General features: G+C 47.0%; 1 protein-coding gene across 5 annotated transcripts in view; it reads right to left on the reverse strand.

Annotated features, from left to right (window-relative positions):
- The window catches only part of GNB1 (G protein subunit beta 1), a 100,761-nt gene extending 73,915 nt beyond the window's left edge, over window positions 1-26,846 (reverse strand). For 4 of the 5 annotated variants that reach the window (XM_035307385.3, XM_035307382.3, XM_078330046.1 and 1 more), the window contains exon 1: window positions 26,561-26,846. The gene's annotated coding sequence lies outside the window, so the exon portion shown is untranslated. The remainder of the gene's footprint in view (window positions 1-26,560) is intronic. The other variant, XM_078330043.1, reaches the window with a different exon arrangement.
- Window positions 26,847-27,286: the final 440 nt, after the last annotated feature.

Below are 27,286 nucleotides of genomic sequence, written 5' to 3' on the forward strand. Positions count from 1 at the left end.
AACTTTTTTTTTTTAAGACAGTTTCGCTCTTTCACCCAGGCTGAAGTAAAGTGGCGCAATCTCCATTCACTGCAACCTCCGCCTCCCAGGTTCAAGTGATTTTCCTGCCTCAGTCTCCCGAGTAGCTGGGATTACAGGCCCCCACCATTATGCCCGGCTAATTTTTTATATTTTTAGTAGAGATGAGATTTCACCATGTTGGCCAGGTTGGTCTCGAACTCCTGTCCTCAGGCAATCCACCCGCCTTGGCCTCCCAAAGTGTTAGGATTACAAGTTTGAGCCACTGCGCCTGGCCAGAAATGTTTTTAAAGAAAAAATAGAATAGGCCGGGTGCGGTGGCTCACGCCTGTAATCCCAGCACTTTGGGAGGCTGAGACGGGTGGCTCACGAGGTCAGGAGATCGAGACCATCCTGGTCAACACGGTGAAACCCCGTCTCTACTAAAAATACAGAAAATTAGCTGCGCATGGTGGCGCGTGCCTGTAATCCCAGCCACTCGGGAGGCTGAGGCAGGAGAATTGCCTGAACCCAGGAGGCGGAGGTTGCGGTGAGCCGAGATCGTGCCATTGCACTCCAGCTGGGGTAACAAGAGCGAAACTCCATCTCAAAAAAAAAAAAAAAAAGAAAAGAAAAAATAGGATAGAGCAATGTTTCTGTGGGAGTTTGTGTTGCAAGAGGGTCCTGGGCCAGGCATAGTGGCTCATGCCTGTAATCCTAAATCTTGGGAAGATCAAGGTGGGTGGATCCAGTTTGGGCAACATAGTGGGACCCTGTCTCTACAAAACAAAACATTTTAAAAACTAGCAAACCGGACACGTGGATGGCTCACACCTGTAATCCCAGCACTTTGGAAGGCCAAGGCAAGTGGATCACAAGGGCAGGAGTTCAAGACCAACCTGGCCAAGATGGTGAAACCCTGTCTCTACTAAAAACACAAAAAAATTAGTCAGCTCTGGTGGCAGGCACCTGTGCTGACATGGTGAAACCCCGTCTCTACTAAAAATACAAAACATTACCTGGCTGTGGTGGCATACACCTGTAGTCCCAGCTACCCAGGAGGCTGAGGCAGGAGAATCATTTGAACCCGGGAGGCGGAGGCTGCAGTGAGCTGAGACAGCACCACTGCACTCCAGCCTGGGGCGACAGAGAAAGACTCCATCTCCAAAAAAAAAAAAAAAAAAAGGAGCTACCAGATTACAGTTCTTGACAACAACAGCATCCAAAAACCAGTAAGAGGATGCAGAAAGAAAAAGGACTACAAGGTCTACGAGGCAGATTACAGTACCAATACACATCTTTTACCTTAAAGGCAGACTTAAACAAAAACTACTAAATTCCCGTAATGTGCTCATTTCAGTCACGCTAACTTTGAGAAACCTCTTAAAACTTTTAAATGTAAATAATTCACTTTTATACTTCTTCCAAAATGAAAAATGCCTTCTTTTTGCTGTCACTGACTTTGGCAAATTTTCTTTTTTCTTTTTTTGAGACAAGAGTTTCACTCTGGTTGTCCAGGCTGGAGTGCAACAGTGTGATTTTGGCTCACTGCAACCTCCACCTCCCAGGTTCAAGTGATTATCCTGCCTCAGCCTTCCAAGCAGCTGGGTTTACAGGCATGCACCACCACACCCAGCTAATTTTTTGTGTTTAGTAGAGACAGGGTTTCACCATCTTGGTCACGCAGGTCTCAAACTCCTGACCTTAGGTGATACACCTGCCTCAGCCTCTCAAAGTGCTGGGATTACAGGCGTAGAAAATACCATCTTAATATGGTATGTTCCTTTCCCCCATTCACCCCCATGAGGTACTACAGGGATGTATATTTCTTCCAGACTTTGATACATAAGTACATAATTTTTCCACAAATCAATCAAATGATACCATATTTCCCAAACTATACATATTCAAAATCCCCCTGACCATTTACCATATTGTGGTCACCTCTTCATGCCAATAAAGACAGGCCAACTTAAATCTTTTTAACCACTCCACAGTATGCCACTCCAAGTCTGCCTTAATTTAACCAATCCCTATTGATGGGCATTTAGATTCATCCAGGGCTGTCCAATCTTTTGGCTTCCCTGGACCACTTTGGAAGAATTTTCTTGATCTACACATAAAACACAGTACACTAACTAGCAATAGCTGATGAGCTTTAAAAAAAAAAGAGGCCGGGCACAGTGGCTCATGCCTATAATCCCAGAACTTTGGGAGGCCAAGGCAGGCGGATCACAAGGTCAGGAGTTCAAGACCAGCCTGACCAACATGATGAAACCCTGTCTGGGAAAAAAAAAAAAAAAAAAAAGGTAGAAACAGTGAATTGAGCCTATGGAACTTATGGAAAATCATGAAGCAAACCAATGTATGCACTATGGAACTCTCAGTAGAAGAAAGAAGAGAAAGAGACAGAAATAGTATTTGGAGAAACAATGGCTAAAAACTTTTCACATTTAGGGAGAGAAATTAACATCCACATTCATGAAGCCCAAATATTTAAAACTCAAATAGGTAAACACCAAAATTATAATTAAATTGTCAAATGTCACAGACAGAATTTGGGGATTCGAAGATTTTTTTTCAACAATTCTCTTTCCTTTAAGCATTCATATCCCTCTGTGAATGAGTAAAAAATATGTATTTGAGAAATAAAATTGTATATATTTTAAAAAACAAACAATAAACAACAAAAATGATGAACACGCAAAATGTTGAAAATGATAAGCTATGGATTTGGGTGTTGAAATCAGCCCAATTGTCCCACAGAAATAATATTTAAAATTTTTTAGGCCGGGCGCGGTGGCTCACGCCTGTAATCCTAGCACTTTGGGAGGCCGAGGCGGGTGGATCACGAGGTCAAGAGATCGAGACCATCCTGGTCAACATGGTGAAACCCCGTCTCTATTAAAAATACAAAAAATTAGCTGGGCACGGGGGCGCGTGCCTGTAATCCCAGCTACTCGGGAGGCTGAGGCAGGAGAATTGCTTGAACCCCAGAAGGCAGAGGTTGCGGTGAGCCGAGATCGCGCCATTGCACTCCAGCCTGGGTAACAAGAACGAAACTCCGCCTCAAAAAAAAAAAAAAGATTTTTTTGAGGGCTGGACATGGTGGCTCAAGCTGTAATCCCAGCACTTTGGGAGGCCGAGGCGGGTGGATCACAAGGTCAAGAGATTGAGACCATCCTGGTCAACATGGTGAAACCCCGTCTCTATTAAAAATACAAAAAATTAGCTGGGCATGGTGGCGTGTGTCTGTAATCCCAGCTACTCAGGCGGCTGAGGCAGGAGAATTGCCTGAACCCAGGAGGCGGAGGTTGCGGTGAGCCGAGATCGTGCCATTGCACTCCAGCCTGGGTAACAAGAGGGAAACTCCATTTCAAAAAAAAAAAAAGATTTTTTGAATAAACATAGAAATTGACCCTCCTGGTTCTAAAAAAAAAATCACTAAAAAATCTCAATGTTAGTCACAAATGTAATCCCAGCCCTTTGGGATGCTGAGGTGGGTGGATTGCCTGAGGTCAGGAGTTTGCGACCAGTCTGGCCAACATGGTGAAAACCCGTCTCTACTAATAGTACAAAAATTAGGCCAAGTCCAGTAGCTCAAACCTGTAATACCAGCACTTTGAGAGGCTGAGGTGGGCGGACCACGAGGTCAGGAGATTGAGACCATCCTGGCCAACATGGTGAAATCCCATACTAAAATATTAAAATTTAGCTGGGCGTGGTGGCGGGCGCCTGTAGTCCCAGCTACTCAGGAGGCTAAGGCAGGAGAATCACTTGAAACCAGGAGGCAGAGGTTGCAGTAAGCCAAGACTGCTCCACTGCACTCCAGCCTGGGTGATGGAGAGTGAGTCTACCTCAAAAAAAAAAAAAGAAAAAGTTTCAGGCCTAACAAACATGACACAAACAGCACTGGTCTATTTGCGTAAGAACTCAAAAAATCTTCTAAAGTTAATTTCTAGAATAAGTTATTCACAAAAAATAAAAGTAAATTTACAAAGACCAGAGGCTCTGGTCAGTCCACTGCTCCTTTATATTATCTGACCACTCATCATCTCAGATATTCATTACTGACTTCTATAATAACCTTAAAAACAGAATTTCACTAGAAGGTGACAGCCTGATTGAGCTAACCATTCATGCCCAAGAGCTTCATTACAGGATGGACCTCAGCCCCCACCTTAGTGTCTCTACGGTGGGTGGGATGAAGTGAGAGAGAAGGTGGTGCAGCAACAGCAACACAGGTGCAAAGCGTTTCCTATTGTCCCTGCTTCCTCCTACAGGAACCCTAACAATCACAGCCACAGAAATAATAAGCAGGAGAAAACGAAGAGGTGGCAGTGCAGAAGCCTATTTGTCTTATCAGTTATTCATCATGTAGCTGGCTCCTCTTTTCTGCCTCTTCTTCCAGATGACCCAATTACCCTCAAACTCCCCTCCCAACCCCAAAAGAATGTCTCTGATTTTGCAATAGGTCAGTATGTACAAAAACTTCAGAGCTATTTGTATTCAGTTGATCAAGAACTATCTATGCTAACACGCTTATACAATGCAATTTGTAATGCTGCTTTGTAATGTCTTCAGATTCACAAAGACTTTTTCTTTTGGAGACAGTGTCTCACTCTGTTGCCCAGGGTGAAGTGCAGTGGTGCATTCTAGGCTCACTGCAACCTCCGACTCACGGGTTCAAGTGATTCTCCTGCCTCAGCCTCCCAAATAGCTGGGATTACAGGCGCCCACCACCATGCTCAGCTAATTTTTCTATTTTTAGTAGAGACAGGGGTTTCACCTTGTTGGCTGGGCTGGTCTTGAACTCTTGACCTCAAGTGATCTGCCTGCCTTGGCCTCCCAAACTGCTGGGATTACAGGTGAGGCATCACACCCAGCCCAAAGAGAATCTTTTGTTTTCGTTTGTAGGGTTTTGTTTTTGCTCTTTTGAGACAAGGTCTCACTCTGGCACCCAGACTGGAGTACAGTGGCATGATCATAGCTCACTGTAACCTCAAACTACTTCTGTCTCAGCCTTCCCAGTAGTTAGAACTACAGGCACTATGCCCACCTAATTTTTTTTAAAAAACTTTTTGTAGAGACAGGGTCTTGCTACATTGCCCAGACTGGTCTCTAATTCCTGGCTTCAAGGGATCCTCCCAACTCAGCCTCCCGAAATGCTGAGATTACAGGGATTATAGTTATAAGCCACTGCAACCAGCCTGTCCTGTTTAAAATCAAATCCCTCCCCTATTAAACTCAGCTTTCTTTTATCTTTTGCCTTTTTTTGTTTTTTTGAGATGGAATCTCCCTCTATCCCCCAGGCTGGAGTACAGTGGCTCGATCTCAGCTCACTGCAACCTCCACCTCCTGGGCTCAAGAGATTTATCGGCCTCAGCCTCCTGAGCATCTGGGATTACAGGCAAGAGCCACCGCATCTAGCTAATTTTTGTATTTTTTATAGAGACAGGGTTTCACCTTGTTGGTCAGGATGGTCTCGAACTCCTAACCCCGTGATCCACCCACCTCAGCCTCCCAAAGAGCTGGGATTACAGGCATGACCCACTGTACCCAGCCAAATTCAGTTTTCTTAATCACACCCTGACTCTTCTAAAACCTAATATTCTTAGCTTAGCGAACACTTCTTTATGCACAGTTATGCACATTAGTGTCGCTGGAATTAGAGTAAGATACAGTCATCTGCTAAAAGCCACTTCAACCCATCTCTGATATAAAAAGCAATTTTAGGCCAGTTGGTGGCTCATGCCTGTAATCCCAGCACTTTGGGAGACCAAGGGAGGTGGATCACCTGAGGTCAGGAGTTTGAGACCAGCCTGGACATCATGGAGAAACCCCGTCTCTACTAAAAATACAAAAATTAGCCAGACATGGTGGCACATGCCTGTAGTCTCAGCTACTCGGGAGGCTGAGGCAGGAGAATCACTTGAACCCAGGAGGCGGAGGTTGCAGTGAGCCAAGATAGCATAGCACCCCTGCACTTCAGCCTGGGTGACAGAGCAAGGCTCCATCTCAAAAAAAAAAAAATAGTAATTTAAGAAAAGCAATTTTATACTAATTCAAACTGTAGTTTAACCTCGTAAGAGTTAACAAAGATAGGTCTATCATGTGTTTCATGTCACAGCTAAATTGCTAACTGGACAGAGCTGCAAACTGAGAATACATGTTTAAGCCGTGAATATTGGCTAACAGAAAAGGTCACATGACCACTTTAATTTAATCCTGATAGTTGGCACCAATGACGAGCCAGACCCATGAGCAGAAAGATAGATTAGAGAGAACTCCCAAACCATCCACTTCCTCCACTAGCTGATTCCCACCCACATCAACCACGCTTGGTCTCACCATGCGGCCATGGAAGAGCAACAAGCAGCAGCACCTGCAAATTCCTTAGAAAACAAGACTGGCCCCACTCCACGGACTGAGTCAGAAGCTCATCTAACAGGATCCTTGGGGGATTTTTATGCAGTCAAGTTTGAGACACACCCAAATAAACACATGGTTTACAATCTCCCTATTTAAAAAACAGAACTCCCCCAGGCACAGTGGCTCACACCAGTAATCCCAACACTTTGGGAGGCTGAGGTGGGCATCAGAAAGTCAGGAGTTTGAAACCAGCCTGGCCAACGTGGTGAAACCCTGTCGCTACTTAAAATACAAAAATTAGCTGGGCGTGGTGGCAGGCACCAGTAATCCCAGTTACTCAGGAGGCTAAAGCAGGAGAATCGCTTGAACCTGGGAGGCGGAGGTTGCAGTGAGCAGAGATCGTGCCACTGCACTCCAGCCCAAGTGACAGAGCAAGACTCCATCTCAAAAAAAAAAAAAAAAATAGCCAAGCATGGTGGTGCATGCCTGTAATGACAGCTATTCAGGAAGCTAAGGCAGAAGAATCACTTTAACCCAGGAGGTGGAGGTTGCAGTCAGTGAGCCAAGACTGCACCACTGCACTTCAGCCTGGGCAACAGAGCAAGACTCCATCTCAAAAAAAAAAAATCGGAACTCTTCACTGTTCCCCACATCACCCTCCAACTACTGGAGCAACCCTTCTCTGTGCCCTCTAGAGCAACCTTCTTGAAATCATATCTATATGGGTTGTCTCCCCTTCCATCCCCTATGTTTCAATTGACTCCAATCTGGCTTTCACTCCCTACTGTGACACCAAAAGGGCTGACCACCTAGTACCTGTGGTCCTTAAATTTAAGAAACCCTTGGCTGGGTGCGGTGGCTCACACCTGTAATCCCAGCAATATGGCTAACAGTAAGGCCGAGGCTGGTGGATCACTTAAGGCCAGGATTTCGAGACCAGCCTGAACCTATCTCTATTCATAATAGAAAATTAACTGGGTATGGTGGCACACACCTGTAATCTTAGCCACTCAGGAGGCTAAGGCAGGAGAATCACTTGAACACAGGAGGCGGAGGATGCAGTGAGCCCGATTGCACTCCTGCACTCCAGCCAAGGTGAGAACCTCTTAAAAAAAAAAAAAAAAAAAAAAAAACTTAAGGAACTCTTTCCCCATCCCCTGTTCACCTGACTTCTCAACTGAACCCTAGACCCTTAACATCCCACCTCTCCATGTCTCCTCGATCTAACCTCTAATAGCTGGGCACCCCACCCCTCCCCTTAATAAATTCTCCAGGCCAGGCACGGTGGCTCACGCCTGTAATCCTAGCACTTTGGGAGGCCAAGGCAGGTGAATCACGAGGTCAACATGGTGAAACCTCGTTTTTACTAAAAATACAAAAATTAGCTGGGTGTGGTGGCACATGTCTGTAATCTCAGCAACTCGGGAGGCTGAGGCAGGAGAACTGCTTAAACCAGGGAGTTGGAGGTTGCAGTGATCCAAGATCACACCACTGCACTCCAGCCTGGAGAACAGAGCGAGACTTTGTCTCAAAAATAAAAAAATTAAAAACAAACAAACAAAAAACTCTGGAGGCCAAGGTGGGCAGATCACCTGAGGTCAGGAGTTCAAGACCAGCCTGACCAACATGGTGAAAGCCTGTCTCAAAAATAAATAAATAAATAAATAATAAACCTCCACCCAGCTGAGCGCAGTCACTCACGCCTGTAATCCCAGCACGTTGGGAGGCCAAGGCGGGTGGATCAGGTCAGGAGATCGAGACCAACCTGGCCAACATGGTGAAACCCCATTTCTAATAAAATATAAAAAACTAGCCATGTGTGTTCACTCGCCTGCAGTCCCAGCTGCTCAGGAGGCTGAAGCAGGAGAATCACTTGAACCCAGTAGACAGAAGTTGCAATGAGCCAAGATCATGCTACGGAACTCCAGCCTGGTAACACAGTGAAACCCCATCTTAAAATAAAGTAAAATACAATAAAATAACCCCTCCACCTCACGCACAGGTGACGGCAACCGTCACAAGAACAGAAAGACAAGGACTTCCAGACTGGACTCCAGGCCAACAGGCTGTTAGGCAGCACTTGGCACTTAGTTGCCCTATGCCCATTTTGACCTTCAGATGTTCAAGGCATGGCTCTGCACAGCCAACAGACTCGAATCCCTCAGAGCTCAACATCCTCACCTTTAAATGTGCAAAGCAAACACAGGAATCATCCTGGCTTCCTTCCTTTCCCTACTCCCCTAATCTGGTCCATCAGCAACCTGGCTGACTCTACCACCACCTATTTCTTCTCATTTCCTCAGTCACCATCCTCAGCCAAATCACACATTTCTCATCAATAGTCTCCTTACAATGACCTCTGTCAGCTGGGCGCAGTGGCTCATGCCTGTAAAACCAGCACTTTGGGAGGCTGAGACAGATCACCAGAGGGGTCAGGAGTTTGAGATCAGCCTGGCCAACATGGTGAAACCCCACCTCTACTAAAAATACAAAAAATTAGCTGGGCATAGTGGCACGTGCCTGTAATCCCAGCTACTCAGGAGGCTGAGGTTGCAGTGAGCCGAGATCACACCATTGCACTCCAGCCTGGGTAACAAGAGCAAAACTCCATCTCAAAAAAAAAAAAAAGAAAGAAAGAGAGAAAAATGGCCACAGTCTCTGCAGGTCCCACCATCAAGGACCAGAACCTATATCCTACTCTCCAAATCAGTGCTGAGCCTTTTCTTTTTTTTTTTTTTTGTATAGGTGTACCCTCACTATGTTGCCCAGGATGGTTACAAACTCCTGGCCTCAAGCCATCCTCCCACCTCGGCCTCCCTAAGTGCTGGGATTACAGGCATGAGCCAGCACCACTGGCCTGCACCCAGTCTTATAACTTGCATTAAGCAACAGAATGCAGCACAGGTGACACTGGGACTTCTAAGCATGTACTCAAGTAGCCTGTCAAACGCTACTCCTGCCCTCTTGGGATTTGGCCACTATGGGAAGAAGCCTGAGCTAGACTACCGGAGGGGCAGGCTAAGGCGATCCGAGGCACGGTGGCTGAAAGTCCACATGGGTGAGGCCAATGGGAAGCTCAGCCCAGCCTACCAGCCAACCAACTGTAAATGCCCATGTGAGCATGGCGAGCACAGCCGAACCATACCCCCACATGACAAACAAAGAGTTACTGTTTTAAATCACTTTATTTGAGGGTAGTCTGTTACCCAGCAATATATAACTGATATAAAGACATGGCAATATAGTCTTTTTAAACTTGGCACCGAGACTTGACACAGTAGCTCACGCCTATAATCCTAGCACTTTGGGGGGCCGAGGGGGGTGGATCACCTGAGGTGAGGAGTTTGAGACCAGCCTGGCCAACATGGTAAAACCCTGTCTTTACCAAAAACACAAAAATTACCAGGGTGTAGTGGTGCATGCCTATAATCCCAGCTACTAGGGAACCTGAGGCAGGAGAATCGCTTGAACCCAGGAGGCAGACATTAAGATGAGCTGGGATGGTGCCACTGCATCCCAGCCTAGGTAACAGAGCAAGACTCCAACTAAAATAAACTCGGCACCAAGAGTACTAGACTGGATAATCCTCCATCATAGAGTAGCATCCCTGTGGCACACCCCAGCTGTGAAAACCACCAATATATCCAGACAGGAAGCATGGGGACTAAATGCTAGAGGGAACGCATACTGGCCTCTAAGAGACTCAGCACTTCACAGGGGAAGGAAAGATTCCCTGCTTTGGAGGCATTATGTCTTCTCATTGACTTCTGATCTAGGTTGCTGGTCCCCAAAGGACAGTCAGTGGGACAAACACCGGCAGCAGGCTCTATCCATCCCTGTGGAAGCTATCAATGAGGACAACACTCTTCAGTTCCCACCAAAGAAAGATGACTAGCAAAGCATGAACACAAAGCACCTCCTGGCCAGGCTCAGGGGCTCACACCTGTAATCCCAGCACTCTGGGGGACCGAGGCAGGCGAATCACATGAGGCCAGGAATTTGAGAGTAGCCTGGCCAACGTGGCAAAACGCTGTCTCTACTAAAAATACAAAAATTAGGCCAGGTGCAGTGGCTCACGCCTATAATCCTATCATTTTGGGAGCCCGAGGTAGGCAGACTGCCTGAGCTCAGGAGTTCAAGATCAGCCTGGGCAAAATGGTGAAACTTCATCTCTACTAAAATACAAAAAAAATTAGCCAGGCATAGTGGTGGGTGTCTGTAGTCCCAGCTACTCGGGAGGCTGAGGCAGGAGAATTGCTTGAACCCAGGAGGCAGAGGTTGCAGTGAGCCAAGATCACACCACTGCACTCCAGTCTAGGCAACAGAGCAAGGCTCCATCTCTTAAAAAAACAAAAAAACAAAAGTTAGACTGGGCATGTTGGCGCATGCCTAGGTGACAGAGTGAGATCCTGTGTCCAAAAAAAAAAAGTACCTCCTGAGCTTCATTCTGTGAAGCCTCAGGAATCCCTATGGCTGCAGTCCCCAACTTTTTTGACACCAGGGGCTGGTTTCGTGACTTTTTTTTTTTTTTTTTTTTTGAGACAGAGTTTCGCTTTTTGCCCAGGCTAAAGTGCAATGGTGCGATCTGGGTTCCCCCGTAACCTCAGCCTTGCAGGTTCAAGCAATTCTCCTGCCTCAGCCTCCAAGTAGCTAGGATTACAGACAGGCATGCACTACCACACCCAGCTAATTTTGTATTTTTAGTAGAGACGGGGTTTCTCCATGTTGGTCAGGCTGGTCTGAACTCCCAACCTCAGGTGATCTGCCCACTTCAGCCTCCCAAAGTGCTGGGATTACAGGCGTGAGCCATCGCATCTGGCCATGAAAGACATTTTTTCGGCAGATGACGGGGGAATGGTTTCTGGATGAAACTGTTCCACCTCAGATTATCAGTCTTTAGATTCTCCTAAGGAGGGTGCAGCCAACATCCCTCACGTGTGCAGTTCACAACAGCGTTCACACTCCTAAGACAATCTAATGCCACCGCCAATCTGACAGGAGGTGGAGCTCAGGCGGGAATGCTCGCTTGCCCACCTCTCACCTGCTGTGCAGCCCAGTTCCTAACAGGCCATGGACTGTTACCAGTCCACGACCCAGGCTTTTAAGACACCTTACCTTTTTCTTTTTGTTTGTAGACAGAGTTTTGCTCTGTCTCCCAGGCTGGAGTGCAGTGGTGTGATCTCAACTCACTGTAACCTCCACCTCTCCGGTTTGAAGTGATTCTCATGCCTCAGCCTCCGGAGTAGCTGGGTCTACAGGTGAGGGCCAACACATCTTGCTATTTTTTTTTTTTTTTTGGGATCACTCTATTGCCCAGGCTGGAGTGCAGTGGCACAATCTCAGCTCACTGCAACCTCTGCCACCCGGGTTCAAGCGATTCTCCTGCCTCAGCCTCTCTAGTAGCTGGGATTACAAGCATCTGCCACCATGCCCAGCTAATTTTTCTATTTTTAGTAAAGATGGGGTTTCACCATCTTGGCCAGGCTGGTCTTGAACTTCTGACGTCATGATCCACCCACCTTGGCCTCCCAAAGTGCTGGGATTACAGGCGTGAGCCACTGCGCCCAGCCATCTTTTCCATTTTTAACAGAGATGGGGTTTTGGCATGTTGTCCAGGCTGGTCTTGAACTCCTGGCCTCAAGCAATCCACCCACCTTGGCATCCCAAAGTGCTGGGATTACAGGCATGAGCCGGCACACCTGGCCAAGACATTTTACCTTTCTCTGTTTTGTTTTCAGAGGCAGGGTCTTGCTCTGTTGCCCAGGCTGGAGAGCAGTGGCGCAATCATAATTCATTGCAGCCTTGAACTCCTGGGCTCAAGTGATCTTCTCATCTCAGCCTCCCAAAGTGCTGAGATTACAGGTTTGAGCCACCACATTCGGCCCCTTTTTCTATTTAAAGTCTTTTACTAGTTTCTTCAACCTGCAACAGAGACTTCATTTCACAAGCCTGGCCACAAGAGGAAGCTGAAGACAAGGGAGACAGGAAGCTAGAAACACAAGGGGCTAAGGATGAAGCTCTAGGTTAACTGTAGCAGGTTCAACAGTGTCCTCCCCAGAATTCATGTCTACCCAGAATCTGTGAATGTGATTCATCTGGAACATCTCTGCAGGTATGATTAGTTAAAATGAGGTCATGCTGAATTAGAGTGGCCCTAATCTAATGACAATGTCCTTATAAGGAGAGGAGAGACACAGAGAAAAGCCCACGTGAAACAGAGGTAGAGAGTGACTCCTCTTTTTTTTAATTTATTTTTTTTTAAAAAACGGGGTTTCACCATGTTGGTCAGGCTGGTCTTGAACTCCCGACCTCAGGTGATCCGCACATCTTGGCCTCGAAAGTGCTTGGATTACAGGCGTGAGCCACCACGCCCGGCTGAGAGTGACTCCTCTAAAGCCACACTGCTGGCACCACCAGAAGCCAGAAAGAGGTAAGGAAAGGTCTTCCCCCTGAAGCCTTCAGAACCAGGGGACCCCGCCAACACCTTGATTTCAGACTTCTGTCCTCCAGAACTCAGAGAATTAAATTCATTTTGAGCCATCCAACTTGTGATGATTTGCTACAGCAGCCACAGGACACTAATACGCTGTCATTTCTGAAGACCTTTACTAAACCAGAACCACAGGGGTAGAAATTAAGTGCACAGGTCAGCTTAGAGAAGGATTTTTTCTTTTTCTTTTAATACAGACAGGGCTGGAGTGCAGTGGTACAATCAGTTCACTTCAGTCTTGAACTCCTGGATTCAAGCAATCCTCCCATCTTAGCCTTCTGGATAGCTGGGACTACAGGTGTATACCATGAGGCCCAGCTAAGAAAGAGTGCGGGGTCTCACCATGCTGCCTAGGCTGGTCTCAATCTTCCCACCTCGGCCTCCCAAAGTGTTAGGGTCATAGGCATGAGCTGCCACACTCGGTCAATGGAGAAGCATTTCAAGAATGAAGAGAAGGAGTTAAACACCATCAGTAGTAGTGGTACTGAAAGCTAACACTTTGAGGTCTTGCTAGGCATGAAGCTTAGAATTTTATTTACACCATGTCACTCAGTCCTCACAACAATCCTGTAAGACAAGAAAAGTGAGGTAGAGACAGATGTTCAATAACCTGCTCCAGACCTCAAATCTGAGTTGGCAGAACCAGGATGTCCAGCATATGGATACAGGTACGAGAAATACCACTGATACCTACAGAATTAACTAATCATGTTTCCCAAAATGAATGACATTTGGAAACAATTACAAAATAGAAAAATCAGAATTTTAAAAAAAATTTATATATACAGGCGGGGCATGGTGGCTCACGCCTGTAATCTCAGTACTTTGGGAGGCCATGGTGGGCAGATCACAAGGTCATGAGTTTGAGACCAGCCTGGCTAACATGGTGAAACCATTTCTACTAAAAATACAAAATTAGCCGGGTGTGGTGGTGTATGCCTGTAATCCCAGCCTCAGAAGGCTGAGGAAGGAGAATCACCTGAGCTGGGATCTCACTTCTGCACTCCAGCATGGGCAACAAAGACTGTCTCTCAAAACAGTGTGTGTGTGTGTGTGTGTGTGTGTGTGTGTGTGTGTTGTGGGACCCCCACCCCCAATCTGAGGAAAAACACCTCTACACACACATGCATGAGAAATATAAAACACTAGAAAAAAATATAATAATCTTATGTGCTTATTTCCTGATTGAGAGATCATAGATTTTTGCTGCATGTTCCTAATTTCGCTTTTTTATGAAGTTTTATTTATTTTTTTAAAAAATAGAGACAAGTCAATATTAACCATCACCGCAAAAAAAAAAAAAAAAAAAAAATAGACACAGGGTAGGCCAGGCACAGTGGCTCACGCCTATAATCCCAACAATTTCAGAGGCCAAGGCAGGTGGATGACCTGAAGTCGGCAGTTCTAGACCAGCCTGACCAACATGGAGAAACCCCGTCTCTACTACAATTACAAAATTAGCCAGGCACGGTGATGCATGCCTGTGATCCCAGCTACTTGGGAGGCTGAGGCAAGAACTGTTTAAATCGCTTGAACCTGGGAGGCAGAGGCTGTGGTGAGCCAATATCATACCATTGCACTCCAGCCAGGGCAACAAGAGCAAAACACCATCTCAGGAAAAAAAAAAAAAAAAAATAGAGACAGGGTCTAGCTGTACTGCCCAGGCTGGTCTCAAACTCCTGGCCTCAAGTGATTCTCCTGCCTCAGCCTCCCAAAGTACTAAAATTACAGGCATAAGCCACCATGCCCAGACCCTAATTTCCTATAATAAACATTTTAGATTTTTTTAATGCAAAAGTTGAAAATAAAAATGAGACAACAGGAACAAGATCTCCAGAGAACGAAGACAGGATAGACGGTGGCGACAACGGAAACAAACTGCCTGCTGGAGAGTTTAAAAAGAGAAAAAAAAACAAAAAGAGTGGCTGGAACAGATACCAAGATGAACTGGTTGCTGAGTTATATAAGATTTAGGCATGTTAAAAGGTGTAACAGAAGGAGCCCCTGACAAGATAAAACTGTTGGTAACTGTTTTCTAGTGGAAGATTGTTTCTTTTACTAACAGGAAGAGGCCAATGCAGAGACAACAGTCTTCCCAGATGAATGAGGAGAAAAAGGATCTTCCCACCTCATGCCAGCAGGTTTATAATGCACAGGCTCCAGAGGCAATGACTCTAGAACCAAGTTCAAGCATGTGTTCCACTGTCACCGCGGCCAATTGCCTCATCTCCCCGTAGATCCGGCCATCTCTAAGACGGACTATTAACAGTACGTATCAGAGCTGATGTGAGACCATGCAGTAATAGCAGAGTTCTCAGCACAGCGCTTCGAACAAGGAAGGTACCCAACAAACACGAGCTAATGGCACTGGCATCTTCAACAGGGCAAAATGCCAGTGCACCAACTGCCATGGGAGTGTGAGGCAGAGGGACTGGAGGGCCAAGGTTGTAAGGAATTTATTTCAACAGGAAAACCTTCAAGTTTTTGAAACCTCCCAACACACTTTACATAATATGTATGCCAAGCGGGGATTAATCAATTTGCCAGGGCTTGTTTCAATTCCAAGTCCAAGCATAGCCCTGACTTGGGGCTTCTCCTGCCTGGAACCCCTTTTCCCAGATGTCTGTCTGGTTTGTCCTCTCACTTCCTCCTACCCTCTCAAATGTTTTGACCATCCTCTTCAACGTGAAAGCACCAACAATGCCTAGAGCTCTACAGCAGACTCATTTGCCATCTTTTCTGGCACACAGCCTTTTCCATTGTCTCATAGTTGGCGTTCCTCTCACCAAGGCAAGTTGGCATCTCTTATTCACTGCCCATTACTTGCCCCTCCTTGGCATAGCTTCAGCCCTGAATATGCATTTTACCAAAGATCTCTCACTTCTTCCCCTTTATGGGCCCGCCCTGTCAGTAGTCCCATCTAAAATCAGTGCAGAACCTTCCCCCAGTCCCATACTTGCCTCTCCTCACCCCACTGGAACTCACTGGCCCTCAGCAATTTCTACCACTGACGGATCCATCTACCACTATGGATCGTTCCCTCTGCTCTCAGACTTTCTGTGGGCTGTGCAACACTAGTGCTGAGAGTCTCCCAACTTCTGGTCACTCCTTCATAAGTTTCTCTTCCTCTGCACATTGCAAACACAAGGGCCTCTTCTCAAGCTACACCAACAGGCCTTAACCTCTGACAAATCACTGAGTTCTCCTTCCCAAAAAAGGCACAATCCTACAGTGCTGCAAACAGGGGCAGGGACAGGGTGCCTGTCTCCAGCTAAGGACTTATTTTCTGGTCCCCACAGGTACCCTGGGCCTGGCTCACTCTCCAAAGTAGCACTGCTCAGACATTTCAGCTCAGGCCCTCCCCTCTACATCCTCAACTATTAAGGACCCCAGGGGCTTTTGTCTGAGGGTTCCATCTATCAATGTTTACTATGCTATAAATCAAAACTGAGATGTTCTAAAAATGTTTATTAAATCATTTAAAAACAATAAGTCCATTACATGTTACCATACATAACATTTTCATAAAGAAGAACTATTTTCTAAGAAAAATAATCTGGTGAGAAGTTGTATTTTACATTTCTGTATTGTCTGCCTCAATGGAAGCAATGAATCCTCACATCTGTGCCTGCTCTCAGCCTGCTGGATTACCCAGTTTTAGCTGAAATCTATCAGGAAAATCCAGTCTCATATACACATGCAGTTGGAAAAAGAGCTTTTTTTTCTTTAATTTTTAGAAACAGGGTTTCACTGTGTCATCCAGGCTAAAGCACTATGGTGGGATCACAGCTCACTGCAACCTCAACCTCCCAGGCTCAATCAATCCTCCTGCCTCAGCCTCCCTAGTAGATGGGACCAAAGGCATGCACCACCATCCCTGGCTAGTTTTAAATTTTTTTGTAGAGATGGGGTCTAACTATGTTGCCCAGGCTGGTTTCAGACTCTTGGCCTCAAGCGATCCTCCTGCCTCAGCTGTGAGCTACCTAGCCTAGCCAAGAACAGTATTTTTTTTTTTTTTCTTTTTTGAGACGGAGTCTCGCTCTGTTGCCTAGGCTGGAGTGCAGTGGCATGATCTTGGCTCACTGCAACTTCCACCTCCCAGGTCCAAATGATTCTCCCGCCTCAGCCTCCCAAGCAGCTGCGACTGTAGGCATGTGCCACCATGCCCAGTTAATTTCTGTATTTTTGTAAAGACAGGGTTTCACCATGTTGACCAGGCTAGTCCTGAACTCCTGACCTCACGTGATCCGCTCACCTTGGCCTCCCAGAATGCTGGGATTACAGGTGTGAGCCACTGTACCTGGCCAAAAACACTATTTCTATAGCCTTTACTTTGTGTGTGTGTGACAGAGTCTCACTCTGTCACCCAGGCTGGAGTGGAATGTCACAATCTTGGCTCACTGCAACCTCTGCCTTCCCAGTTCAAGTGATTCTCCTGCCTCAGCCTCCTGAGTAGCTAGGATTACAGGTACTCGCCACCTCGGCCAGCTAATTTTTTTGTATTTTTAGTATAGACAGGGTTTCACCATGTTGGCCAGGCTGGTTTTGAACTCCTGACCTCCAGTGATCCACCAGCCTCGGCCTCCCAAAGTGCTAGAATTACAGACAGGCGTTGAGCCACTGCACCCAGCCTTCTACAGACTTTTCTTTTCTTTTCTTTTTGAGACAGAGTTTCGCTCGTTACCCAGGCTGGAGTGCAATGGTGTGATCTTGGCTCACTGCAACCTCCACATCCCGGGTTCAAGCAATTCTCCTGCCTCAGCCTCCCGAGTAGCTGGGACTACAGGTATGCGCGACCATGCCCAGCTAATTTTTGTATTTTTTTTAGTAATACAAGTGTTTCACCTTGTTGACCAGGATGGTCTTGATCTCTTGACCTCGTAATCCACCTGCCTCGGTCTCCCAAAATGCTGGGATTACAGGCATGAGCCACTGCGCCCAGCCCAGCCTTTTCAAATAAATGTGGATAGTCTTCTTTCACACTACACCAAAACTCAATAAGCAGTAATTATCCTGAAGAGTTTTCCTGATGCACAATCTGAAACTTTCTTCATAGTTACATTAAACTTTATTGGTTCTTATGCTTTGAACGGATCTTGTACCCATCTGTGAACTTGCGGGGTTATGCACAGGCCAACTGGAAAATGCAGATCTGAATAATGCAGATCTTCCAAATGCCGATACATTTTATTACATATTTTAAAAATTTCATTAGCATCATCACCTAGCTTGTAAGAGAAGTCTACAAATACTGGGAAGCACACGGTCGTAGAATCAAGTTTTCAAAAATGTTCCTTTGAAAGCTCAAATTTTATTACTGCCAACAATAGTGTCAGTTATTTTCTTTGAAATATCTCATTCGCTTCATTCATTTTCAAGATAGTATCTGCCAAAGACTCACATCTAATCTAAACAGCCATTGTTTTCAGTCTACCATTCTTTTAACTCAATTACCAAACTCCTTGTCCAGGAAACAGCGATTACATTTCAGTGTGCTTTATGGCTAATTTCCCATTTTACCACAAAAAATATTAAAAAGATGGGTTTTCAAAGGGTAAGGTTTAATAAAGTCAATTTTCATTGTTTCACCAAGGACATTAGATTAATTGCACTTTCTTTCACTGCAGGTTCACGGTGGTGAACAGCACTGTGAGTGACATGACAGTGGCTGCTGAGACTAGTTTGGTACCATAGCCTTGAGTTGTGCCAAGGAGCCAGCAGTTTTACCCTCCACTGCTTCTGTACCATCAATGAAATGCCAACACAATGAAAAGTCAAATAACATCTTAATATGAGTATGAAAATAGTTCTGACTGAATGAATTCCTGAAACGGTCTCAGGAACCCCCAGGGGTCCACAATCACACTTTGAGAACCACTGCTCTAAGTGACCACAGCTCCCAACACTTCAATCATCAACCAAATGTTAATAACTCCCAAAGGCCTGCCTAGATTCAGACCCATCCTCCAGAGCTCTCCATTCACAGGCACAAGAGTCACTAAGTCAACAAACATTTACTGTGTACTGTTTTAGGGGTTGGTCTGCAGTGAACCAAAGTGCCTGTGTCCATGGAGCTTAGAACAAGTGGGAAGAGCAATATCAGGCTATGAAGACAGAGTGGGGTAAAGCGGCAGAGATCAATGAGATCAGCGCACACCCTCTGAGGAAGGGATATATCAACAAGGCCTGAACGGAGGGAGAGACGGAGGGAGTGCAAACACACAGCCAGGAGGTGAGTTTTTCAAGGAGGAGGAGAAGGACTGCTGTACCTTCGATGCAAAACATGACAATGCCTCAGAGATTCCTCAAACCCAACACACACAAACTAAACTCATCGTGCTCCACAACCACCTAGAAGGCAGACAGAAACGTGTGGTCATTGGCATCTTTCCCATCACCCTTGTCTTCCCTTTAGTCACCAGGTCTTCTCAATCATCACCCTGGCCCAGATCCCTTTCCTTTCTATACCAGCTTCCCATCTGATATCCCTGACTAGAGGCTCCTCGACCCTGCTCCCCAAGCACTCTAGGCTCAACTACCAAGTAATGATCCCCATCAGATCAATCACCTTAAAACTCTTCCAACACCTGTTGGAGGTCTTGAGATAAAAGGTTTTTTTTTTTTTCACTCTGTTACCCAGACTCGGGGTGATCTTGGCTCACTGCAACCTCAGCCTCCCAGATTCAAGCAATCCTTGTGCCTCAGCTTCCGCAGTAGCTGACATTACAGGTGTGCGCCACTATGCCTGGCTAATCTTTTTTCTTTTTTTTGAGATGGAGTCACTCCCATCGCACAGGCTGGAATGCAGTGGTGCAACCTCCACTCACTGCAACCCAGATTCCCTGAGCTCAGGAGTTTGAGACAGGCCTGGGCAACAGGTCTCTACTAAAATACAAAAAAAAAAAAAAAAAATTAGCAGGGTATGGCGCTAACAGGTCTCTACTAAAACACACACACACAAAAAAAAAAAATTGGCAGGGTATGGCACTGTGTGACTGTAATCCTAGCTACTTGGGAGGCTGAGGCAGGAAAATCATTTGACCTCAGGAGGTACGGTTGCGGGGAGCCAAGATTGTGGCATTGTACTCCAGCCTGGGAGACAGAGTAAAACTCCATCTCAAAAACATAAAAAAAAAAAGAAAAAAAAAAAGAGAGAAAGTGCTAAGTCGATGCCTGTTAAACAAATCACTATTACAGTGTTTATAAAAACAAGTGGAAAATATTTAATTATTGTCCCGTCAGCAAATCAAAGAAGGTCAACAATATTTTGGTGAAATTCAAAAGAATCCAGCTTCATAAACGGGGAGAGGAGAATTCTCTAAAAAATGAACATAAACTTTATCGGTTTTCAAAATGAAGCATAGTTCAAAATTATTCTATAAAGGGAAAGGAAAGCCTTTAAGACCATGGTGTTGTGGTTCACAACTATAATCCCAATACTTTGGGAGGCTAAGGCAGTAGGGTCACTTGAGCCCAGGAGCTGGAGACCAGCCTGGGCAAAATAGTGAGACCCTGTCTCTACAAACAATAAAAAAAATTAGCTGGGCATGGTGACATGTGCCTGCAGTCCCAGCTACTTGTGAAGCTGAGGCAGGAAGAGCATATGAACTCAGGAGGTCAAGGCTGCAGTGAGCCATGATCATACCACCACACTCCACACTCCAGCCTGGGTAGAAGAGCAGAACCCTGTCTCAAAAGAACTAAAAAAGAAAAGAAAAGAAAAAGAAAACCTTTCAAGAAAAGACAAGAACACGAGAGAAGATTCAGCAGAAACTGAGGCAGTAAGTAAGTGGTAGGATTTGCAAAGATAGCTGATATGTATGTTTCACACTCTGAATTAATATTCTTCCAGAACCACGGAGAAAGAAAAATCTTAAATTGTCGTCTTATAACATTATTTAACATTGTCATTGGCCAGGCATGGTGGCTCACGCCTATAATCCCAGCACTTCGGGAGACCGAGGCAGGTGGATCACGAGGTCAAGAGATCGAGACCATCCTGGTCAATAAGGTGAAACCCCCTCTCTACTAAAAATACAAAAATTAGCTGGGCATGGTGGCACATTCCTGTAGTCCCAGCTACTCGGGAGGCTGAGGCAGGAGAATTGCCTGAACCCAGGAGGCGGAGGTTGCGGTGAGCCGAGATTGTGCCATTGCACTCCAGCCTGGGTAACAAGAGCAAAACTCCGACTCAAAAAAAAAAAAAAAAAAAAAAAACAGATGGAGTTTCGCTCTTGTTACCCAGACTGGAGTGCAATGGCTCGATCTCGGCTCACCGCAACCTCCGCCTCCTGGGTTCAGGCAATTCTCCTGCCTCAGCCTCCCGAGTAGCTGGGACTACAGGCACGTGCCACCATGCCCAGCTAAGTTTTTGTATTTTTAGTAGCCGGGGTTTCACCATATTGACCAGGATGGTCTCGATCTCTTGACCTCGTGATCCACCCACCTCGGCCTCCCAAAGTGTTGGGATTACAGGCGTGAGCCACCGCACCCGGCCGAAACTCCATCTCAAAAAAAAAAAAAAAACACTGTCATAAAAGAAACTTTTACAAAGCAAGGGCATCAGCAGCAGAAATGGCTAACCCTTGCACAGAGCTCTGTTATAAGTGCCTGCATCGGGACTCATTTAATCCTCACAATGACCCCTTGAAAGAGGCTCTAGGATGCCTGTCTCACAGATAAGGATAGACACAGAAGTCCTAACACTGCGGGTGCCCTAAATTAAGGCAGGCTCAGGGAGGACAGAAAGCTCCTGTGGAGTGGAAGGGCAGAAGCTGGCTTGATCTTGATTTTCAGCGTGAATAAAAGTCCTAACACTGCCAAATCAGCCAGTGAGGCAACAAAGCTGAGCTGGGTTCTAACTCAGACAGTGCCAATCCTTTTGTCAACTACTGAATTTCTCTCCCTTCCTTGAATTTAGAAATTATTTTAAAATTCCCATGACAAATTTTCTGAAACCTATTGTAGACTCTTTTGACATGTTCATCTCATTAAAAAGTGTCCAGAATATTTTTAAGCTTCATTAACTACAACACTCAGCAGGAAGTTGGGTATCTGTAATCCACATAGGTAATACAATGTCTAAGTGCCACAGGACTTCACACAGACATGCATGGAGACATGATTACCCCCAGTAAACAAGAATACATTCCACTTACGCCCTTAGTATTCCAATTCTAACAGGTGAATAAGTCCCCTCTTGATAACATGCATTAGTAAGCTTTGAGCGACTAATTATTAAATCATAAAAATATTTTATCAATGGCAAAACAGGTTCAACAGAATAAACTTAAGAATTACGTCAAAAAAAAAAAAAGGCAGAAAGTTTTCTACCACTGAAAGCCAGGAGTAATTTCCACTGATTACCATGGCACCCAACGAATTGCCACAAGAACAAGAAGCTAAAAGCTTTCAGCATTCTGGCAGGGCAAAGTGGCTCACACCTGTAATCCTATCACTTTGGGAGGCTGAGGCAGGCGGATCATCTGAGGTCAGGAGTTCAAGACCAGCCTGGCCAACATAGTGAAACCCATCTCTACTAAAATGCAAAAAAAATTAGCCGGGCATGACGGCGAGTGCCTACAATCCCAGCTACTCAGGAGGCTGAGACGGGACAATCGCTTGAACCCAGCAGATGGTGGCTGCAGTGAGCCGACACTGCGCCGCTAAACTCTAGCCTGGGCGGCTGAGCGAGACTCTGGCTCTAAAAAAAAAAAACTTTCAGCATTCCACTAATCCACTGGCCAACTCAAACATCAAACATCTACAGATTGTCTACATTTCTTCAAAGTTCTGGAACAAAATGCATGGCTTTGAAAGAGGTGGTATTCCATTCCTCTTCCACAACAGCTGATGATTGTTGTATTTCTCTCTCTCTCCATACACACACTCCCACATACGTTTGAATTGCTTTTTCTTTCAATAATGTTGAACATTGCAGTTTCATAAATTATTTCTGATCATTTCCATTTTAAATTTGTCTCCTCACTCTATGTTCACTAAACCACTTAACTGAATTGCCTATTTCATAATCTTTCCAAGCACTTTTAACAAATGCAAACCTGCAATCAGAATTTAAACCAGTTTAAACTTTTCTAAAAATTTTTATTCCATGTCTTAGGAGACTTAAACTAAATAGGGGTTTCAAAATAACACGGCCTGCCATATGGTCAAGCCAGATTTAAAAACTGAGAATATCTATTACCAATCCACTAATGCTAAAGCCAAAGTCACAGACAGTAAGAATTTAATCCAATTTAGAGACCAACATGAGCCAAATCTTTTGGGCAGAGAAAAACAACAATCCAACAACAAAACTATAATAAATGCCAACACTGCACTTCTAAAATAAAATCAATGTTATTCATTAAAATATAAGCTACGAAAAGTCAACTGATGGTAGATGAGTATAGAGATACCCTGAAGACCATTTTCATGTTTTTAACAAAGCTGTTTTTAGCTACAAAGCTACAACTTTTCTAATGGTCCAACACACACACACACAAAATAAACCAAAAAACATGGGAATTTTAGCAAAGCAAAAGGGAAAGAACAAAGCTGTTACTTTTGCAGGACAGTACACCACTTCCTTTGAGAAATAAATAAACTCCTCAAAATTCTATTTCTCAAGTGGTCAATATAGATCTACATAGATGATACAAGCTTTGAAATCAAAATCATTATGCATCAAAAGGGTTTAAAGAGGTTTCACTCTTTTGAGACACTCTCTCGCTCTGTCACCCAGGCTGGAGAGCAGTGGCTCAATCTCTGCTCATCACAACCTCTGCCTCCCGGGTTCAAGAGATTCCCGTACCTAACCTTCCAAGTAGCTGGGATTACATGTGCCTGTCACCACACCCAGCTAATTTTTATATTTTTAGTAGAGACAGGGTTTCTCCATGTTGGCCAGACTGGTCTCAAACTCCTGCTGTCATGTGATCCTCCCACCTCTGCCTCCCAAAGTGCTGGGATTACAGGCCTGAGCCACCAAACCCGGCGGGTTTCACTCTTAAAAACAAACAAAAGCCCGGCAGGCGCAGTAGCTCACACCTGTAATCCCAGCATTTTGGGAGGCCAAAGCGCCAGGATCACAAGGTCAAGCGAGGACCATCCTGGCCAACAATGGCGAAACCCCGTCTCTATTAAAACAAACAAACAACAACAAAACAACAAAAGAAAATAAACACACTATTCAGAATCTTGAGATTAAATTTAAATCTGAGAAAATTTACTTCAACTCTCCCACCTACCCCACGAAAAACAGAATTAACTGAGGATATGGAAGAAAAATATTTTAAAGGTATCACTGAAGAGCACTGTCAGTACTTGTCTAATGAGAACTATGGCTCTGTCATAAATTCAGATTATACAAGAGAAACAGCTTTTGTCCAGTAATGTGCTCTTTTGAGAAAGTCAATTCTGAGCTGAAATTTCATGTTGGAACAGTTTCCTCTATAAGATTTATCTTGAAAGGTTCCAGCAGAAGATGAAATGTCATCTTCACACTGGGCCTGGGCAGTAGGCACTTAACTGGAAGGGGGCACAGCCACCTCAGAACCCAACTGGTTTTCCAAACTAAAAAAAAAAAAACAAAAAAACAAAAAAACATGTAGCACTTTCAGTGCTGACGAAATCAAAAGCTCCTAATGTGGGACCACTGCCCAACACCTGCAGCCCAGCCCTTCTTAGGGCTGACAGAATCAGCCTCTGCACCCTGCAGCTGCAGTTCTTTTAGGCTCGGCTCAGCTTGTTAGAAAGTTCTGCCTTACCATAAACCAAGCCAAAATACACCACTCAGTCCTACCCTGGGGAGGCTCTCAGACCGGTCTCCATGTCAGTGGAGCCAGCTCCATCCCTAGGAACGTATCCAGCACCCAGCATTAGCAAAGAAGGAACCGCCTAGTCACTTTCTTTTTGCAATGTATACCTTCCCAAAGAATCTAGAATATATATCTCAATGGCATAAAAATTAAAACCGTACTTTCAATAAAGAGCTCCTCCCTCTCCCAAGACAGTATAGGTTCAGATTAAAAATTTTTGCAGAAACCTTATCGATAATGATTGCTCCAAAGACCTTATTTAGTATGCACAATTCACTGCAACTTTTCACAAAATGTCAAATTTGCTAATCACGAAAAATAATCTTCATATTTTCTTAATAATCTCACGAGCAACAGCTTAATCACCTAATATTATGTGAGATTACTGCTATCAGATAGATAGCGACATGAAAATACAAATGAACCAATACTCTCCAAAGGAAAACCAAAGGTTAAGGTGTCTACACTATTTACCGTAAGTCCAGTACTGTACACCCTAACTGTAAATGTATACACCAACTCCCTTTTCAAAATACGAATTTTAACATTGGCATTGTCCTTCAGTAAATGCATTTCACAATCGTAACTAAAAAGCTTCCATGAAGACAGCCTGGGCGCGGTGGCTCACACCTCTAATCCCAGCACTTTGGGAGGCCGAGGCTGGAGGATCGCTTGAGCCCCAGAGTTCAAGACCAGCCTGGGTAACACAATGAGATCCCATCTCTATTTTTAAAAAAAGGCTTCCACGAAGATGAATTAAGCAAACAAAACTGATACTGCTTCTGCATGCTAACCATGTAATTTAAAGGACACGAGAAATGTTAACCATTTGAACCAACTATCTATTTACAGGAAAAATACAGCAGATCCTTAAAAACTCAAAGCCTCAGCCAGCAGCCCCGCGGAATTTTCAGCGGAGCTCCCCACCCCCACCCCAACCCCGCTTCCAGCCGAAAAGCCGATCCAAGCAGGAGGAAGACACCCAGCCTTTGTGTTATTTCCTGTCCTCTCCCCCACCTTCGGGCCTTCGAAATATCGCAAACAGGGCACCGAAACTCGGCGCCGCGGCGGCCGCCCCACAAAGGCAGGGCCGGGAGCGCCATCTTGGCGCGGCCACCGGGCCCATTCATTCTCGGGGCCGGGCGGGGGTCCGCACCGACCAGGCACCGACACCCGCGGGGCGCCGGCGCAGGACAGACCCCGGCCTCGGCAGGAGAAGGGTGAGGCCACAGCGCGGCCGCCTCCGCCGCTCCGCACAGCCAAAGGGCCAGAACCGTTATTTTCCCATTTCCCAACGCCGCGCCCGGCTTCCGCTTTAAATCCCCACTCCGCCCGCGGCGCGCGACCCGGCTTCCCCATTTCATTGTTCCCCTTCCCCGCGCTTGCCCCCCGCGGCCGCCCGGCCCTCAAAGTCACCCCGAGAGGCCGCCCGCGCTGGGGCCCCGGCCGCCGACACCGCCCCGTCTGCAGGCCAGCCCGGCCTTTGTTTTAGCGCCGAGGGCCCGAGCGCCACGTCCGGCTCCCCACGCAGAGCCCGGCCCCGCCCGACCCCCGTCCCCGGGGCCCCGGCCGCCGCCGAGGGAAGCGCCCGCGGCGCGCAGAGCACCGCATGCCGGGGCCGAACCTCGGTTCCGAAGCCCTGGGCCTCGGATCTGGGCTCCTCTCTGCAGACCCCGCCCTCGGCCCCAACCCTGCACCCCGAACCTCGGACCCCAGCTCCCGGCCCCCGCCTTCGGACGCTGTCCGCCGCACTCGGGCGGGGCAGGAAGACGCGGCCCCGGCCAAGGGGTGGAGTGGGGGCGGGGCGGGCGGTCCCCAGGCTGGGGGACCGACGGAGGTAGGGGAGGGAGCCGGGGCCGGGGGCGGCCGCGGCCGCGCTCACCTCAGCGCCCTCGTTGCGGCCGGACGCGCCCACACCGCCGCCTCGGCCGCCGCTCGGGAGGTCGTCGCGCTCAGGCCGCGCTGCGCGCTCCGCGGCCGCTGCGGGCAGGTGCGCGCCGGCGAGGCTCGGTCCAGTCCCGCCGCGGCGGCTGCTCCACTCCCGGCCCCGCTCCCCACTCGCCGCCCGCGCCCGCTCCCGCCGCCGCCGCCGCCGCCGCCGCCGCCGCCGCCGCCTCCGTCCGCCCCTCAGACGTCTCCAGCCATCGGGATGGGCGCGGCGGGCCCCTGCCCGCAGCCTCGAGAAACCCCACGCTCTCGCGTCACGACGCACGCCGCGCGTCGCGCGCGCACGCGAGGCCCAACGGGCACGCGCACGCAAGCGCGCTTCCAGGCCTCCTCGGGCCCGTGCGCGTGTCCGAGCGGCTTAAAGGGGCCGTGCTGCTGCCCTGGGGACGGCTTCCTGGGAGACCCCCGGCGGCCCGGCCCTGCGGGGACCGGGCGGGATGGGGATCGGGACAGTGGGCCCTCGGAGACGGGGCTGGACGGGGGGAACGTGGGCGTGGAACCCTTCGGGGACAGGATAAGGTTGGGTAACCGCGGGCGGAGGCGTCCCTCCGGGGCGGGGGCGGGTGGCAGCACCGCGGGCGAGGTCGCTGTCAGCAGAGGAGGCGCCGGGCACCGCGAGCACATCGGGGTCCCTGGCAGGATCTGTGGCGGGCAGAGACCC

Source organism: Callithrix jacchus, chromosome 7 (assembly GCF_049354715.1).
Source record: "Callithrix jacchus isolate 240 chromosome 7, calJac240_pri, whole genome shotgun sequence".
Lineage (NCBI taxonomy): Eukaryota > Metazoa > Chordata > Mammalia > Primates > Cebidae > Callithrix > Callithrix jacchus.